This window comes from Galeopterus variegatus, unplaced genomic scaffold (genome assembly GCF_000696425.1).
Source record: "Galeopterus variegatus unplaced genomic scaffold, G_variegatus-3.0.2 Scaffold7295, whole genome shotgun sequence".
In the NCBI taxonomy this organism is placed as follows: domain Eukaryota; kingdom Metazoa; phylum Chordata; class Mammalia; order Dermoptera; family Cynocephalidae; genus Galeopterus; species Galeopterus variegatus.
Genome location: NW_007733406.1, coordinates 3,505 through 12,644, shown reverse-complemented (window position 1 = coordinate 12,644; position 9,140 = coordinate 3,505). Strand labels below are relative to the sequence as shown.

The 9,140-nt window shown below is 43.6% G+C and overlaps 1 long non-coding RNA gene across 1 annotated transcript; it reads right to left on the bottom strand.

Moving 5' to 3' along the window:
- Positions 1 to 876: 876 nt before the first annotated feature.
- LOC103607274 lies at positions 877 to 3,585 on the bottom strand. The gene is made up of 2 exons (XR_551956.1): positions 3,456 to 3,585; positions 877 to 1,246 (listed from the first exon to the last, which is right to left on the bottom strand). It is a non-coding gene; the product is annotated as an uncharacterized LOC103607274 (long non-coding RNA).
- Positions 3,586 to 9,140: the final 5,555 nt, after the last annotated feature.

Sequence of the window (9,140 nt, the reverse complement as noted above, 5' to 3'; positions counted from 1 at the left end):
AGCCCCAGAACATACCCCTTCTTTTTTTTTTTTTTAAAAAAAGATGACCGGTACGGGGGTCTCAACCCTTGACTTGGTGTTGTCAGCACCACACTCTCCCAAGTGAGCCACAGGCCAGCCCCAGAACATACCCCTTCTAAGGCGAGGACATTGAGGCATAAAAGGTCAAACAACTTGCTCCTAGAGAACATAGTTAGTAAACCGGGAACTCAGATTTATTCCCAGCCTGTCTGGTTCCAGAGTTTATGTTCTTTCTTTTTTTTTTTGTCCTTTTTGAGACCGGCCGCACCGTGCTCAGCCAGTGAGCGCTGTGAGCGCACTGGTTATCTCTATATAGGATCCGAACCCGCGGAGGGAGCACTGCTGTGCTCCCAGTGCTGCACTCTCCTGAGTGCGCCACGGGCTCGGCCCCAGAATTTATGTTCTTAACCACTATGCTTTGTAGCCTTTTGAACATGCAGATAACCTGAGTGTGGGTACAGGTATCAGGAAAGAGAAACAGAGAGCCCTGTATATGAGAGTCCTCCTCAACGCTTGTCCTTAGCCCATATCTGCAACTTACTGCAGTGCAGGAACTCTCCAATGTGCTGACTCTAAAGCCTTACTTCTGGCTCTGTCTGGCTTCGGAGAGATTCAGCAGATAAGAAAAAGCAACCATGTAGCCAACTAAAGGAACTCTGAGAAGCCAACCAGAAACCAGCAGACCTGGGTTCCAGAGATGACTCTGTCGCAAAGAACAACTGCAAGTCTCCTTCTCTGTCAGGGCTTTTGTTTTCTCTCTGGCTGTCCCTTCCCACCTTGTTTGGAGGTGGTAAGAATGCTCAGAGCTGCCATTTTGATACCATTACAAAAAGGAACTCAACACCATCACACATGGCAAAGAACCAAATCTGAAGTTTATTTGTGCTTTTCAAACCAGCCAAAACAACCAGCCACTTCCTCTTTTTAAGGTTTCCTTCTCTCTCACCTTCTTCGTGACAAGCCTGTCAAAAGGCAAATGTGGATGGTGGACACATTTACAGATAGGGATGAGCTATGATTAGGCTGAGTTAGTAACAGATTTGATGAATGTGCCTCTTCCCACTTGTCTTCTTGGTGGTTTACAGTCACTACAAGGTGTCAGAGACTTGGGTCTCTTCAGTAAACAGAGGAGTCCGTGGCATTGGTGAGATGGTGGGAGTAGAGAATGGGAGCTCCTGATGATCAGTTTCTTCATAAAGGCAGAAGAGAGAGAAGAACATGTTTCCTAAAGGAAGAAAAGCATGTAAATTTGCTTTTATGATTCAAAATATAGAAGTATAAAAGGACATAGAGTGAAGTCTTCCCTTCGACTCTTACAGTCATGCAGTTTCTCTGTCCTTGGAGGCAACCAATGTTACCATTTTATTTCTCCTTCCAGAAATATCTCCTACATATATAGACAAATAGGTATATAGTGTCTCCACTCCTTTTTTATACAAATGGGGCAAATTTGGCTTACCCTTCTTTGCTGCTTTTTTTTACTTACCAACACATTTCCGAATGTATTCTGTAGCAACTTCTTTCTTTTCTACTGTTGCATAGTATTCCGTTCTATGAAGGCACTACAGTTATTTGACTAGCTCCCTATTGAACATTTAGGTCATTTCCCAAATGCTTTCCATTCTTCTGCTATTACAAATGAATAACCTTGTGTGCCTATCATTTTGCATGTGTTCAAATATAGCTGTAGGATAAACTCCTAGAGGTGGAATTGTTAGGTCAAAGAGAATGAGGAGATAAACAACTTCAAATAAATGACAAAGTGAAGTAGGATGAATTTGTTTAGATTTGACAGAAAAATTCCAACCCTTTTGCATTCATGGCCAGGAAACAGTGTCCTCATCAGGAAAGTCATAAAGTCAAACCTTGAGCAAGAGGCCCGAGCTGGTGCTTTATGTATGGTTGTACAAGAGCATCGGAGAGTAAGATCTATCCTTCTGTATTTTCCTAAATGAATTCACTCAGCTGCTGCTGCACACTAGAGTGGGCTCTGGTCTGGAAGACTCCAAGGACAGTTTGTATCACTGTCATACTGATGCCATCCTTCACCTCCAGCAATAAAGGCTGCTACCATTTCAGGCTGGAAGATGGAGCTAGGAACATCTTGCTAGTCTTGGGTGCCCTGCATCACTATTCTAATTCTCAGGAGAACCCACTCTGCACCAAAGTGGCTCCCACTGTTACCCCATTCAAACCAAGCACCCAGTCCCACTGTTTTAAAACATGATGTGGGGGCCGGCCCGTGGCTCACTCGGGAGAGTGCGGTGCTGATAACACCAAGGCCACGGGTTCAGATCCCATATAGGGATGGCCGGTTCGCTCATTGTCTGAGCGTGGTGCTGACAACACCAAGTCAAGGGTTAAGATCCCCTTACCGGTCATCTTTAAAAAAAACAAAAAAACATGATGTGGTTTTTGCTCATAGAAAGCAAAATGTATTCTTTATTACTACAAAGTTAATTTGATTATGGGGCTGGCTGGTTAGCTCAGTTGATTAGAGGGTGGTGCTGATAACACCAAGATTCAGGATTTGATCCTGTACTGGTCAGCTGCCAAGAAAAAACAAGTTAATTTGATTATGTCCATAGGAATCTCTATACTGTGTTCCTAATCTTGGTCAGTCATATTATAATATGTGGGCATTTGAGGGAAACAGTGCCCTGGATTTGAGAGCAGGGGATAAAGAAACCCAGATCTGGGCTGGATGGTTAGCTTAGTTGGTTAGAGTGTGGTGTTGTAACACTAAGATCAAAGGTTTGGATCCCCACAGTGGCCAGACACCAAAAAAATGGACAAGTAAAAAACCCACAAAACATGCCCTGCCCCCCGGCCCCTGATTCATCCTTGTGGCAAAAATTCCTAGTTGTTTCTGAATATCCACTCTCCCCTTTCATTTAATAATGAACTCTCTTAAGCTGGACCCAGAGCTACCTAGAATAAAGCTTTTTTTGCAGTGCGTTGTGTCTGTATATCCAAGTTCTGGCAATGGAATATAAGCGGAGGTGGTGTGTGTAACATCTGTGTAGTGTCCTTAATGGGAGAAGGTCTACGCTTCTGTTTTAATTTATCTTTCCTGCTGAGTAGGATGCAGACATGAGAGTGGGAGCTGCAGCATCCATCTTGGCCACCAGGTAACCATGGGAATGTTGGCCAGGCACAGTAGAGCTTACCTCCAGATTTTTACAGGAGAGAAAAATAAATTTCTGTGTTAATTAAGTCATTGTTACTTTGGATTTTCTATCACTTTTAATTCAACCTGGTCCTAAGTGACACAGTCCCCAAATTTAGAAAAAGCAATTCTAGTCTCATTTTCTTTCAATAGTGAATAATTAGCATCCCCTTTTCCCTTTCGGAAATGAAGAAAAGCTACTTCACTGGCAACTCATCTTTCACAGAGAGACAAAGTCATGGTGGACAAATTCCACTCAACTCACGGGTAGTTCATTGACAATGGTTCTGATACCTGGGCTTCATCTTTCTTCCACTTCAAAGGTAGTGGTGAGATATTCCTTTGGAACAATCCCAATGAGGCTGTTCAGTTCTCCTACCCACCAGCCATACATGTTATACTCCTGAAAAAATGAAAAGAAGGTGGTTGCTGAACCTAAAGAGCTTTTTTTCCCCCCACCTTTAACCAAGCAGAACGGGATGGCTTCTTCAGAGAAAGTTGGGCACACGCTAAAATGCCAGAACACTAAAGATAATCAGCAGGTTTGGTCATAGTTCAGATAAATAATATTTTCAAGCATCTTCTATATGCAAAGTGCTGTTTGAGTTCCCATGAGGTATACAATGATGAATCAGAACATTGCTTGCTCCTTGGGAACTTACAGCATAGATTAATGGGCTTGGAAGTCAGACAGACTGGGATCTGATCCTCGCCTGGTCATTTACTAGCCTTGTGACCTTAGGTTCTTCTAGATTTAACCTCCTGGTCTGTAAGAGCAAGGATATCTCCCCTCCTCTGTGTTGTGGGATATGAGCGACACCACTGAAGTGAAAACAACTGAAAGTGTCTGACACACAGTAGGTACTCTAAACATTAGATTCCTTCCCTGGAAGAGGTGGGAGGTTGACAGGTACACCAATAATGACAAGCAAGGACACAGGTGCCACAGAGAGGGGCAAACAAGAAAGGGGTTGAGAAGGTTTAAAACAGGGCTTTAGGGGCAATCACAGGGTTGAGAATGGAGCTCCTTGAAAACAGAAGAGCTCCTCAAAAGCACAGCAGATGTTGAATGTTATGACACTATCCTGAAAGCACTCGAAAATGTTTTTCTTTTGAAGGACATAAAATTAGGATGAAACTTTAAGATTGGGAAATATCACATATTCCAGTTCAACTGGATGTGGGGTACCATGGAACTAACTGTCTGCTCTTTGTACACCTGGCTGCTGAGTCCTACTAGGAAAAAAGGAAAGAGAACCAGGTTGGTGACATGTAAAATTCAGGGTCCCTGGCATTAACTGGTGATCTTTTTGTTTCTAGATAGTGTTATCTCCCCTCTTCCAACTCTGCTATTCCCCTCCCTCTCAGCGGACACCTCTTTTCCACCTTCAAAGGGAAAAGCCATCAGATTTGTCAACCTCAAGACACCAAAGCAGGAACTTACCTGTATGACAACCATGAGTCACAGGCTCTCTCACCTTGGAGCCTTTCCTCTGCCTATTTAGCCTCTACTTCCCTCCTCCGTTTTATGGGGCTCACTCCTAAGCAGCCTTCAGAACTCAACTCCTGAGTCAGGTACTCTAGAAGTCTCTCCGTGCCTCTCTCTGTGTGGGGGCCATGGCTACACTGTCCACAGTGCTGTGTCCTGTGCTTCTTGGAAATGAGCTCATCACACTGCCTTGTATCTGCCTTTCTTTGTCTCCGAGTCAATCACTAGATGGAGAGTTCTGAGGGCTGGACCTTGTTGATTTTGCTTGCTGATGACTCTCAGCATTCAGCATGATACCCAGCGCAGAGTGGGGCCAAATAAATATTCGTTAAATGAGGTTATGATGAAGTGAAAGGGGCAGTGGGAATTTGTACTCTCAGTTGAGCAGATTTAGTTACAACTATAAGATATTCCCCTGATCATTGAATTGGTTGTGGCAGGAAGAGATCAACTGCCTTTGGAGACAGTCTCTCCAAATGGCTCCCTAAACACCAAGAAGAGTCTCAAATGCCACAAGAAGCAAAACTACTGAGTTAGTCCTTTTAGGACCAGGGAATTTGCCTTTTAAAAACCAATCTTAAATGACTGAATGTGTCCATCCACCACCCCTTCCTACACCATACCTTCTTCTTTTTTTTTTAACATAGTATTCACATTGTATTTATTACTATAAGTATTCTACACAAGATGTAAAGAATACAGCAGGAAGTGCATAGGCAATATGCCAATACTACAACATTTGTAGAACGGTCTTGAGCATCTGAAAATTTTTATATGCATGCGTTGTCCTGACACTAATCCTGAGTCCAAGGCACAGTTGTACATTCACAGGGCTTCTTTATGGTGTTAGTCCTCTGATGCATTTTGAGGGGTGACTTCCACCAAAACCTTTTCCCACAGCCATTACATTCATAGAGATTTTCCTCTATTAGGGTGAATTCTGGTGAAAGGTTTTTGCATATTCTTTACATTCATATGGTTTCTCACATGTGTGAATTCACTGATGCCTGCTGAGGCCAACCCATACCTTCTCATCCCTCCCACAGTCCCTCTCCAGGGCCAGCTTCTCTTACCGTTTCTCCTACAGCACTGCCTTGTAGGAAATTATCCAGAATTCCTTGGTCTATGCCTGTCAGGATGTTTTAAAGCTCCTCTGGATATAAGTTATGTTACTGTCCATTTTCCAGCACTGAAGTTAGGGCGGTTTCTGCCTCAAGTTTTCTTGTGGTGTTGCCTTGTGTTTGCTGAGTCACTAGAGTGTCCACATCTGCAGGGCCTTGCTGTGAGGGGAAGTACGGGCTTGGTCCTCCTCTCAGTGTAACTCACAAAAACTAGCTTTAGCTCCTCGGCTATCTCCCAGGCAGAGGGTGAGCACAATGTTGTCTGACGATCTCTTGATCAAAGTCAGCTTGCTTAAACATGTGTGAAGTGTCATCTTCATCACCCGCAGGGGCTCGGATAAGGCATTTGCTCCCTGGGGACTGTTCAAGACCCCCCGCCCCCCACTGACTCACACTTCACAGTACCACCCTTTAGCCACAATGTCATGAGTCCCAGGGACAAAGCCTTGGGAAGATGCTCTCTGCCAACTCCAAGAGGGTGCAAACAGGAAGCAGATGAGGCTCAGCAGGGCACCTGCAAAGGCTGAGCTCCGGTCAGTTCGTTCTTGCTTGAGGGGAACACTGACCCTGCCGATTACAGATGTGGTAGTTTCACCACAGTGGTGAGAACTGAAATGAGTGAAATCAACGCTCTGCCCTTCAAAACAAAAGAGCTCGCAGAAGTGGAAGGAGGATGGCACAGTCTCAGAGACCGTATTTATCCTGCTGTGAGAGCCTGGGAGCTTAATCAAAGCACCTCCAGGTCTTGGGATCTGACTATCTTTTCCAGATTTCATCCCTTGGCTGGATACCGGAAAAGGGCTGCAGGGCTGAGATGTTTAAAGCATGAATGGAAAATTTCCAGCCTTCTCTCCCACTACTACCCCCCATGCATTGCTCCAGCCCAGTCTGAACACCACGAGGTATTTTAAAATAATTTCTACTTTGATGAATTGCTGGGGAGTCCACAATTGCTCATAATCAAAGGGAGAAAAATGCAAATGAGATCCGGCCGAGAACTATCACCACCAAACGTTTATTTCACTGCACAGTGCCAAAAAGAATTAAAACAACATTAAACTCACAGCAATCATGTTTAAGCCCTCGTTTCTAAGTGCCAAATTGCACCACTCTGGATCATACAGATGTTCGTTAATTATGCTAATTTTTATTAAACTATTAAAATGGAGAGAGTACTGGCTCAGCCAGGCAGACCCCAGCTCTGAATGAACTCTGCTCTTGTCTAGAGGTGCTAATTTACTGCATTTTTATTAAGTTGCTGATCCTTGGATTTTAGTTTTAGGATGGCAGAGAGAACTGAATTTCTGGGATCAATGTTTTCCATAAAGTCTGATTTCTCTTTGCCCAGATGTTTGGAAATACTGGGAAAATGCTGAGAGGCTCTCAGGAGACCTGAAATCTTCAATGCAGAAATGTTTCTATCTTTAAGGGGGGCTACATACCTGTAAGTGACAATGTTAGGACATCGGAATTATACATGCTGCCCACCCTGTAACTCAAATTATACTGTGAATGGTACGGCGAAGATTTTAATTATGCAAAACTATCAACTGAAGATGCTTTAGAAAAGAATATAAAAAGTTGTGTTTTTTTAAGAAAACCCCACAACCCTTCATATCAGTGCTTGCTTCTTGCCACAGTCTTTTTAGAAGGCTTTCTCCTGAAAGAAGTACAGCATGTGGTTTGTTCCCATCATAAATATTTCTAGGCTTGATTAAACATCTGTTTCTCTCAACACCAACCTGGCCCCACCTCTTTGAACCCTCCCATCCCCCCCTGCTGCAATGAAGAAGTCTTAAAAATAAAAGTTGGCTATTTGATTGGAGAAGCCTTTGGTCTGGATGAGCAGAGCATTGAGCGAACCAGAAAGAGACGCAGCGTTCACCATGAGCAACAATCAGAAGTGTTTATGGGGGATTGCACACTGCCATAAAAGGATTTATGCTGCTAATCTCCATCAACAAGGAAAAAAAAAACAAAACCCTACCAAACCTGCCATAAAAAGAACAGCAAATTCTATAAACAAAAAGCAGTATGGCCACCAACAATGGGCACGCCGCACAGCTTGACTCTGCCTCCAGTGGCTTCTTATTGCTGTTTATGGTTTCAAGACTATCATGGACCTCCTCAGTGCCCCTCCTGTCACAGGGCCCTGAGTCACTGTGTGGTGCTGCAAATACCCTGTCAGTAGGTGTCAGGGGATACCGGGAGAAAACCAGCAGGCGCCTATCATAAGCCTTAAAAGAGATTAAATACCCCTACTCCATGATTGCTACATTTTAATTTCTCTCCTCCCTGCTGGTTCCTATTTGTATAAACTCTTCCGTGGCTCCCCCGGAGTAGCACAGACATGACCTGGAATGACCACCCTGTCTTGGGATGAGAATTCAATTTCTAGGCTCAGTGAATCCTGGGCTGTTCCAGCAAAAGGAACTCACCATGCTCTAGGGCACAGATTCTTAAACTGGAGTCTGTGAACCCCTAGCCTATCTATGGATGAATATGAAGTTGCTGGAATTGGTGTAAAATTTTGTGTGCACATGGACATGGGTCTCGTCCTGGGGTGAGGCCCAGACTCTTTATCAGATTATCAAAGGGTTTATGAACCTTCCACAATTTTCAAACCAGTATTCTAGGGGAAACATACAATAGTCTTTATGGCCTGGATCTGTACCTTGGTCCAGTGTTGCCTTGTCCACCTCCTCTCCCCCCTTTAAAAAACTACAACAAAGGAGAATCAAGAGTCCTCATTCCTTCCATGCTGGGTTTCCTAGGCTTCAGTCCTCCAACTGCAAAGTCTGTTCCTTCTTCAAAGGCTGACTGAGCTTGGCACCATTTCTTTAACTGTGACTTAGAAGTTATGGTGTCTTCTCTTAGCTTCCATTCAAATCCACATGATGACTTTTGGAGCAAGCTGCTGACACTGTCAGTTCCTCTGATTATGCTCCTAACAGAAATATTCTCTTTTCATGTTGAATTGGGCTCCAAGCCTCCATGGAACAAGATTGCCAGAGAGTCTCATGCTTTTTTCTTTTAACCATCAATGTTCACCATATCAGTGCTTGTAAACAAGAGAACTCCTCTTCAAGAGAACAATCAATCAGCCCTAACACGAACGATCAATAAATGCTTGATATATGGATGGGAAAGGCCAATCCATCACAGAATTATTGGTTTATGATTGTTTGTTTCTCTTATTAATGCTTGTGCATCATACACTGTTATTAGTAACGATGGGAAGTTGGAGTTCCTAAGCAGAGTAAATTGTAATATTCTAGGGTCAGCCAAAAATATCCTATTTTTACTCTGGATTGGCCCACAAATTCTCTACTCCTAAAAG